Source organism: Nicotiana attenuata, unplaced genomic scaffold (genome assembly GCF_001879085.1).
Source record: "Nicotiana attenuata strain UT unplaced genomic scaffold, NIATTr2, whole genome shotgun sequence".
NCBI classification, from domain to species: Eukaryota; Viridiplantae; Streptophyta; class Magnoliopsida; order Solanales; family Solanaceae; genus Nicotiana; species Nicotiana attenuata.
The window spans coordinates 34,222-44,516 of record NW_017672022.1 but is presented as its reverse complement, the minus strand read 5'-3'; positions in this window follow the sequence as shown (position 1 = coordinate 44,516).

Here is a 10,295-nt window from a genome sequence, read left to right as displayed (position 1 = left end):
AATTAAGCAATACCAGGCAGCTTTTTGGCGAAGCAATTGTGACTTCTTCTTGTCTTTGGGTAAGATTCCATACTACAAAAAGTTAACAAATTTGTTCCTTCAATCCCAAGTTAGATTTTTAAGATTTACCTCGCTCTTCTCTTGGTCAAGTGCCGAATGAAACAATGTATCACGATACCATTTTCTGCATTTTTTACTTCTGCGACAGACGCGAGATTTCCCAACGCATATGCTTCTGCATTCTCTTCCCTAGGTATTTCACGGCCTTCCACGACTGAAATTGTCTAAGTAATTCCCGTACCTTTTCCAGGTATTGTTGCATTCGTTTCTCTCTTGCTATGTAGGTCCCCTGCATCTGGTTAACCTCTAGCTGCGAGTCACTTTTGATCACAATCTGTTCTATACCAAGTTCTCATGCCAGTTCAAAACCTGCAATCAAAGCTTCGTACTCTGCCTCATTGTTAGCGATTGGATAATATTTTATTGCTTGTCTTATGACTTCCCCTAAAAGTGGATTAGAACATTCCTAAGCCCGCTCCTCTAATATTTGAAGAACCATCCGTAAAGAAAATCCAAGTCTCGGGATTAGATCCGGTAAATACCTGTTGTTCCTTTTTCGCTTCAGGAACTAAATTCGTGCTGAAATCTATTATGAAGTCTGCTAAAACCTGTAATTTTATTGCAGTTCGGGGATGATATACGATATCATACTCACTGAGTTATATTGCCCATTTAGCTAATCTACTAGATAGTTCTTGTTTATGCAATATATTCCTTAGGGGGAAGGCAGTTATTACAGAAATAGGATGACATTGGAAATAAGGTCTTAACTTTCTAGATGCCATAATTATTTTCCAAATGGGGATATCGTGTCTCAGCATCTAGCAAAGATTTACTAACATAATAAATTGGAGATTGTTTACGTTTATCCTCGCGTACCAACACCATGCTTACTGCTTACTTCTGACACATCAAGATGAATGAGTAGCCTTTCTCCGTCTTTTGGTTTGGCTAGAAAATGAGGATTTGATAGATACGATTTTAGGTATTTGAGAGCTTGTTGGCATTCATCGGTCCATTCAAACTGATTCTACTTTTTCAATGCGGAAAAAAATTTAAATCTCTTTTATGATGATTTTGATATAAACCTCCTCAGGGCTGCTATTCTTCCTGTTAATCTCTGCACTTCTTTTTTGCTTGTGAGTACATTTGGTGTTTCCTTGATAGCTTTGATCTGTGCAGGATTCATTTCAATACCCCTGTTAGAAACAAGAGAGCCTAAAAACTTACCCGAAGCCACGCCAAAAGCATATTTTTCTGGATTTAGCTTCATATTGTATTTACGGAGACCATCTTATTAGGAGGTTGGTGGAACAGTACAGAGATAGGAAGAGGGATTTGCACATGGTGTTTATTGACCTAGAGAAGGCATATGACAAGGTCCCTAGGGATGTTCTTTGGAGATGTCTGGAGGTGAAAGGTGTACCGGTAGCTTATATTAGGGTGATAAAAGATATGTATGATGGGGCTAAGACTCGGGTTAGGATAGTGCGAGGTTACTCAGAGCCTTTTTCGGTGCTAATGGGGTTACACCAAGGATTTGCGCTCAGCCCGTTCTTATTTGCCCTGGCGATGGACGCACTGATACACCATATTCAAGGGGAGGTGCCTTGGTGTATGCTATTCGTTGATGATATAGTTCTGATTGATGAGATGCGAGGCGGCATTAATGAGAGACTAGAGGAATGGAGGCAGGCCCTGGAGTCTAAAGGTTTCAAGTTGAGTAGGACCAAGACGGAATATTTGGAGTGTAAGTTTAGCGACGTTATGCGGGAAGTGGATGTAGAACTGAGGCTTGACTCACAAGTCATCCATAAGAGAGAGAGTTTCAAGTACCTAGGGTCTATTATCCAGGGAGATGGGGAGGTCGACGGGGATTTCACGCACCGTATTGGGGTAGGGTGGATGAAATGGAGGTTAGCGTCTGGAGTCCTATATGACAAGAATGTACCACCAAAACTTAAAGGTAAGTTCTACAGAGCGGTGGTTAGACTGGCCATGTTGTATGGGGCTGAGTGTTGGCCAATCAAGATTTCACATATCCAGAAGATGAAAGTAGCAGAAATGAGGATGTTGGGATGGATGTGCGGCACACTCGGATGGATAAGATTAGGAATGAGGTTATTCGGCAGAGGGTGGGCGTGGCTCCCGTGGATGACAAGATGCGTGAAGCGAGGCTTAGGTGGTTCGGGCACGTGCAGAGGAGGAACCCAAATGCTCCAGTTAGGAGGTGTGAGTGTTTGGTTCTGGCGGTTACGAGAAGAGGTAGAGGGCGGCCTAAGAAGTACAAGGGCGAGGTGATCAGGCAAGACATGGCACATTTTCAAATTTCTGAGGACATGGCCTTTGATAGGAAGTTGTGGAGGTCGAGCATTAGGGTTGTAGGTTAGAGGGTAGTCGAGCATTCCTCCTCACTGCACTGGCTAGTCGGATAGTGTTTTGTCTAAGACTGCTAGCGATTTTTGTTGTGTTTCATAATTTTTTATTTTTTATTTTTTTATTTTTTGTTTTGTTGTTGTTGTTGTCTTTCACATTTTGGCCTTTCCATTTATTTGTTGTATTTTACGATGTTGATACTATTTTTTTGGTTTCTGTTGTGGTTACGGATCTATTGTCTCTGAGCTGAGGGTCTCCCGAAAATAGCCTCTCTATCCCTTCGGGGTAGGGGTAAGGTCTGCGTACATTCTACCCTCCCCAGATCCCACTAGAGGGATTCTACTGGGTGGTTGTTGTTGATGTTGTATTGTATTTGCGGAGAATCTTGAAAGTGTCTAACAAGTGTTGAAAATGATCTCCCGCCTGTGCATACTTGACCAGCATATCGTCAATGTAGACTTCTATAGTTTTTCCTAGATGTTCTTGAAACATTTTAGTCACCAATCTTTTTGATACGTGGCTCCAGTATTTTTTAAACCAAACGGCATGATTTTATAACAGTAAGTCCCCCTGTCTGTGATAAACGAAGTTTTTTCTTCATCTAGAGGGTCCATATTTATTTGGTTATATCCTGAATACATCTAAAAAAACTTAAAACTTCATGTCCTGCGGTTGAGTCAATTGGTTGATCTATATGTGGCAAAGGAAACGAGTCTTTAGGACAAGCCTTATTTAAATCAGTATACCCTACACAAACTCGCCATTTTTCATTCTTTTTGTGAACTACCACAGTATTAGCTAACTAGTAGGGTACTTTACCTCTCGTATCGACCCAATTTTTAAAAGCTTTTGTACCTCATCTTGGATTACTTGATTTTTGAAAGATCCTTGCATCCTCTTCTTCTACTTGACAGGTGGATATGATGGGTCCTCATTCATTTTGTGAGTCATCACTTCTGGTGGTATACCTGTCATATCTGAATGCGACCAAGCAAAGCAATCTACATTAGCTTGTAAAAATTTACTTAACTTACCTTTCATTTCTGGGCTTAAATTTTCTCCAACGTAAACTTTTCTGTCTGGCCAGTGTGTAAACAGCACTATAGCTTTGAGTTCTTCGGTAGTTGTCTTAATATTTTCATTTTCTTCTGGCTCTTGAATGACATCATGTCTTGAATCAACGTCAGTCTGTCCTGGTATGTCTTCAATTGAGGTCTTTGCATCAACATCCTCAACCGAGTGCTGTAGTTGTTATTTCGTGTCTGTATCATTAGTTACCGTTCTCAAAACTACCACCGAGTTGATATTCCTTAAAGCTTGTTGATCTCCACGTATTTGACGGATCCCCCACGATGAAGGAAATTTGATAACTTGATGTAAAGTAGACGAGACGACATCCATATCGTGAATCCACGGTCTTCCCAGAATTATACTGTATGCCATGTCTGCGTCTATTACTTGGAACTTCGTATCCTTCACAATTCCTTTTGCAAACGTAGTGAGCAAAACTTCCCCTTTTGTGATAAAGCTTGAATTATCAAACCCGGACAAAGATCGTGCCTTTGGAATCACTTTGTCATCAGCTTGCATTTCGTTGACCACTCTTAGTAAAATGATGTTCACTAAACTCCCTGGATCAATCAAAACTCGTTTTACGTTAGTATCGTGTACAAGTAAAGATATTACCAGTGCATCATTATGAGGAATAATCAAGCCGTCCGCGTATTCATCATCAAATGTTATATTGTCTCCATCAAAGACTTGGCGAACTCGCTTCCCATGAGTGACCGTAACTTTTGACATCTTTTTTGCAGCTGTATATGTTATACCATTGACCTCATCTCCCCCGGTTTGACTCTTCTTCTTGGTGATGGAGGTTTCGGGGGTTCCCATCTGTTCTTCATATATGATTGCCTTCCTTTCTCGCTGAACAAGTCAGTTAGATAACCTTTTTTCAACAAATGCTCGACATCTCCCTGTAGTAATCTACAATCTGTTGTTCTATGGCCATGATCGTTGTGAAATTCACACCAGAAATCTGGATTCCTTTTGCTCGGATCTGATCTCAGTGAAATTCACACTAGAAATCTGGATTCCTTTTGCTCGGATCTGATCTCATTTCTTTAGGCCAACGCGCCTTTATCTCCCATACCTCTTAAAATAGCTACTAACTCAGAGGTGCTGACATTAAATCTGTAATATCCAGTCCTTGCATGTGTATTAGAATCATTGCCTCGTGTATCCTGTTCCTTTCTGAATCTAGATGAAGAACTCGTATCTTTTTGCCTTGATCTTGAGTCGAATCGTACGTTCTCTTGTTTAGATCGAGAGTCTCGCCCTACAGGTCCTATGTAAGACTCGTACATGTTCTTTCCGGTCCTTTTTTTTTTATTCTGAATGTCTCGATCCTGCTCTTTCATCAGCCCTTGGCTGTGCAACCATATCTTCTTCTATTCGTAGCTTCGTACTGTACCTGTTGTATACATCGTTCCAGGTTGTTGCTGGAAATTCTCGTAAATTTTCCTTCAGCCTCCTTGTGGCTTCTAAACTTTTCTCGTTTAAATCGCTCACGAACGCCATAGCTGCCCAGTTATCAGGTACTCGAGGTAACATCATCCTCTCCTGCTGGAATCTATCTACGGATACCTTGAGTAATTTTGTTTTACCTTAAAGATGTCTTCCATCATTTTTTCAAATTTCTGAGCTCCCGAATGTGCTTTCATAAATGAATCTGCAAGCTCAGCAAAAGAATCAATAGAGTTTTCAGGTAAAAGAGAATACCACTTTAATGCTCATTTCGTGAGTGTTTCACCAAACTTTTTCAACAAAACTAATTCGATTTCCTGCTTGATTAAATCGTTGTCCTTCACGCCAGTTGTGAACGCAGTTACATGATCTCGAGGGTTAGTTGTTCCATCATATTTGTAATATCAGGCATTTTAAACTTTTTAGGAATCGGCAAAGGTGCTGCACTTGGCTTCTAAGGTTGTTGTGAATACTTGTCAATATCTACCTGTAACGACCCAGCCGGTCGTTTTGAGAGTTATAGCCTCGTTCTCCTATTTTCTGCTTCTCTTGTGTTCTACAGTTGTATTATGACTTACCCGGTTAGTTGGTTCGGATCTGGAGAGGTTTTGGAGTGAATTGGGACACTTAGTCTCTTATTTGAAAGCTTGAGTTGGAAGAGTTGACTGGATGTTGACTTATGTGTAAACGGCCTTGGATTTGAATTCTGACGGTTCTGTTAGCTCCGTTAGGTGATTTTGGACTTAGGAGAACATCCGGAATGTGATTTGGAGGTCCGTAGTAGAATTAGGCTTGAATTGGCGAAAGTTGAAATTTTGGCGACTTTGGGCGGCAGTGAAAATTTTGATATCGGGGTTGGATTTGATTTCCAGAAGTTTGATTAGGTCTGTGGTGTCATTTATGATTTGGGTGCAAAATTTGAGGTCAATCAGACGTGGTTTGATACGTCTTGACGTCGTTCCTAGAATTTGGAAGTTTCGAAGTTCATTAGGCTTGAATCCGTGTGTAATTCATGATTTGATGTTGTTCGAGGTGATTTGATGACTTGACTAAGCTCGTATAATGTTGTAGGATATGTTGGTATGTTTGGTTGAGGTCCCGAGGGCCTCGGATTGATTTCGGGTGATTAGCGGAACAAGTTTGGAATTTGGAAAGCTGCTGAAGTTGAACTCAATTGTCATAAAGGCACCCGCAGAAGCGGGGATATGGCCGTAGAAGCGAAAGGAAGAAGGACTGGCAGAGTTCGTAGGTGCGAGGGGTTTTGCCGCACCTGCGATGGTCGCAGAAGCGGGGTGTGGACGCAGGTGCGTGTGTTGGTCCGTAGGTGCAATGATAATTCCACACCTGCGAGTGGCGCAGATGCGGTTCTTGATCGCAGGAGCGGGGGCTGGATTTAAGTGATTTTCCGCATATGCGGAGCTTGGTCCGCAGATGCGGTGTCGCAGAAGCGCAAAACGAACCGCAAATGCAGTTTTGTTGGGCAAAAGGTATAAATAGAACATTTCGGGATTTTTCCCCATTTTCACATCTTTGAGCTCGGATTTTGGGGATTTTTTGAGAGGGATTTCAGAGCAATCTCTGAGGTGCGTTTCTTATGCTTATTTATGTTCAATAATGGTGTTTCCCCATTGATTTTGCACCTAGTTGGTGAGTTTTTGAGGTGAAATTTGGGAGTTTAGGGCTTGAGAATTGGAGAGTGAGTTTTGGGGATTTGGAGGGACAAATGATGTGTGGTTAGACTCGTAAGGGAATGGGCTTTCGGATTTGTGACTTTTGTCGGATTTCGAGACGTGGGCCCGGGGCTCGGGTTTGAGTCGATTTCAGATTTTGGAGTCTAATTTAGTAGTTTTCTTGTGGAATTGATTCCTTTATCATATATTAATAGTATTGTACTGATTGTGGCTAGATTCGGGACATTTGGAGGCCGATTCGAGAGGCAAAACCATAGCGGAGTAGGATTTTGCTTAAATTGAGGTAAGTAACAGTTGTAAATCTGGTCGTGAGAGTATGAAACCCCAGATTTGATGTTATGTGATTATTTTGGAGGTGACGCACATGCTAGGTCACGGGCGTGTGGGCGTGCACCGAGGGGATTGTGACTTGGTCCGTCCCGTGGAAACTGCAAAGTTGAACAACATGCTATTAGCTATATGCTCTCTATGTGTTATGGAAATTGATTGTAAATCATGATAGAATCAATCTAGGCTATGTGTTGGTACTGTTGGGTCCCACAGAGGCCGCATTACTTGCTGAATTGCCTGTTATATGCTATTTGTACTCTGTCACAGTTTTTACTCGTATATCATACCTCAGTCTCTGTTATTCTACCTGATACTTTATGTTATTGCTGTTTGGGCTGATTTTTCCTGATCGGGCTGCACGCCGCAACATGTTTCATTAATTTATGCCATGATTGGCTTGATATAGCGCTTGGGCTGAAGGAGCCCCTCTGGAGTGTGTACACACCCCCCCCAGTGAGCGTAGGTACCTACTGAGTGCGAGTACCGAGTGCCGAGTGCTGAGTGATTGTGAGGAATGAGTGACTGGGAGAAATGAGTGACTGTGAGGTTGGAGTGATTGGGAGGACTAAGAGATGATTGCTTGAGAGGCAGTATATGATTTCATTATTGATGCACACAGTTGCCTTATATCCATGTTTTGAAAACTGTTGAAAGATATTCTTATCTGGTTTTACTTGAACTTGACTTAAACTAACTGATTTGACTTGAAATACCGGAATTTGGGAAGCATGACTATTTTCCTTTTTGAAATTACTGAAAAATGAACTAAAACTGTGTAGCTCGTCACTATCTTCAGTTCCTTATTTATTATTGTTACTTACTGAGTTGGTGTACTCACGTTACTCTCTGCGCCTCGTGTGCAGATCCAGGAGTTGTCGGTCGCAGAGGGTGTTGATAGTCCTCGTAGCTAATTATTGGAGATAGTGAGGTAGCTGCCCGGCGTTTGCAGCCTTGCTTTCTTCTTCCCTATCTTTCCTTTAGTTGTATTTGTATTTCAGACTTTTTTAGTCGTGTTATGTTCGGATATGTTATGTTTAGACGCTCATGACTTAGTGACACCCCGATGTCAGGCTATCTTTTCCGTATTTTATTCTGAGTTTAACTCGTTATGGGATTTCTGTTATGAAAACGACTTTTGGTTTATCTTTTAATGAAATATAGAAGTGTAACTCGGCTAGCCTAGTATCATCGATTGGCGCCATCACGACAAGGTGGAGTTTTGGGTTGTGACACTACCCCTTTGATCACGGGCAGCACGCCAGGTAATTGCTCTATGCGATCATTTTGCTCCTTCAATTGTTTCTGCAGAGTTAGTACCAAACTTCGTATATAAAAATTATTTGGTGTACGTGACCTTCCATCACGAGATTCATTGGGAGTTCCTCCACTTCTAGAATTGTCGACCCCGAGCGTGGGTTTTCTAAAGTTGCTGTATTTGACTAGTGGAGGAGTTTGTGGCGCATTGGGCAATCCTCTAACAAAGGCCTGAAGAGCATTGTTCACGTGTTCTACAATCAATTGCTTTAGAGCGTCTTGTTCAACAGTTTGTTCGTCCCCTTGTTGATCACTAGCGCGTGATGTAGATCTTTCAGGTGATCCGTCACGGGATTGTCGAGGGGATCCCGTTAAAGAGTGGAGTGGTAGAGTTCCCTCCTGTGGGTTCAACTGGTTATTTTCATTAACATTTGACATAGTTGGTTGTCAAAAAGCAGAATTTGGAAAGTGAAAAGACTATCAGATTCCCGGTAACGGAACCAATTTTTTTAACCAAAAAATAAATTTCTCAGTCAAAGTCTATATTAGAAGGAAATGGGTTACTGATACAAGTTTTACTCCACGTCCACAATAATCTTTTAGAAAAATAATAAAAGTAATAGAGAAGATTAACCAGAGGCGGCTGAACCCCAAGGCAGGTAAGGCAAGGGCTTTAGGCCCCATAAATTTGAAGGCCCCACTTTTCAGTAGTTTTAGGTTTATGTATTTATTTTTCCTTTTAGAAAATTGAAGTATTAATGTGAACAACTATAATTTTGTTGTGGAAAAGGAAAATAAAAGTTTACTTTTACCGTTATTGCATATTGGGGATATGAACCGCTACTTTTTACTGTTCTTGCCTTTTTGGGATTGATTTTTTTTTCTCCATATTTATTCACAACTACAAAGTTGAAACATTCTTGCCTCCTTTTCTACATTAAATTCTTAAAGCTTTATGATAATTCTTACTCCTTCATATCAAAAGAACTACAAGATTCTTGTGATCCTTCTTTGTGGGATAAAATACAGAGTTGGTAAGTATGAAATCTTTTTCAATGATAAATTTTTTCTTTCTTTCCAAGCATTTCTTTTTCTACATATTGTACTTGGGACTGATTTTCTACAAGAATGATTTTACAGGTTTTCAACTTATTAAAAAGTATTAAAAAGTTATTTGGGATCAATTTATCAATTGAATCAGGTTCTATTCTAACCTTTGGCTATTTTTTTAATCTAAAATCTGTCTTCTTTTATATTTCTACTTTATCGATATACTGTAATTTTTTGTTATTTACTAAAGTTTAAATATGTCTACTAGAAAATATAAATCCGGTTATGCAAAACTTTAAAAAGAGAAGAATTGAAACTTTAAATTAACTTTATGAATTCGCTAGAAAAATAGACATTAAATAAAATACGTATGATTTTTTAAAGGAATTAAGGCCCCTCATTACAGTTTGGCTTTAGGCCCCGAACTGTATTGAGCCGCCTCTGAGATTAACAAAGAAAAATAAGGAATAAATTGATAATCAATCCCTAAAATCAAGGCTGGAAATTTTGATGAAGTAGAGAATTATAGAATGTATTTCAGTAATAGTCGTAACTTGTCATTACAAATGAAATTCGTTATCCTTGTATAGCAGCGTACAATCATAACAGTTTTCACACTTAATTTGGATTCATTTTGGGTATTAGTTGTATTGATTGCACATTTCCATAGATAACCGTAACTGACATATTTATGGCTATAGATTCCTTATAACTGCTCAGATTCCCCTTCCTTATTTACCTTTGGTTTGTGTATCTTCCCTTCTTTTTAACCTTTATTCATTTCGTTCACGTCTCTTCTTTGACAACTGTCAGGCCCGGTTCTCTTTTCTATACTGTCTCGTGAGTGTTTCTCCTGCACCTTCCTTGCATTCTTAATTCAGTTAAATGAAAGTGCCACTTGTCGCTATACCATTGTTCACGCGTCATGCTTCGTCAGCTTACTAATATTCCACATGTCATGTCTTTTTTCCATCAATACAGTGTCAATATATATATATATATAGATCG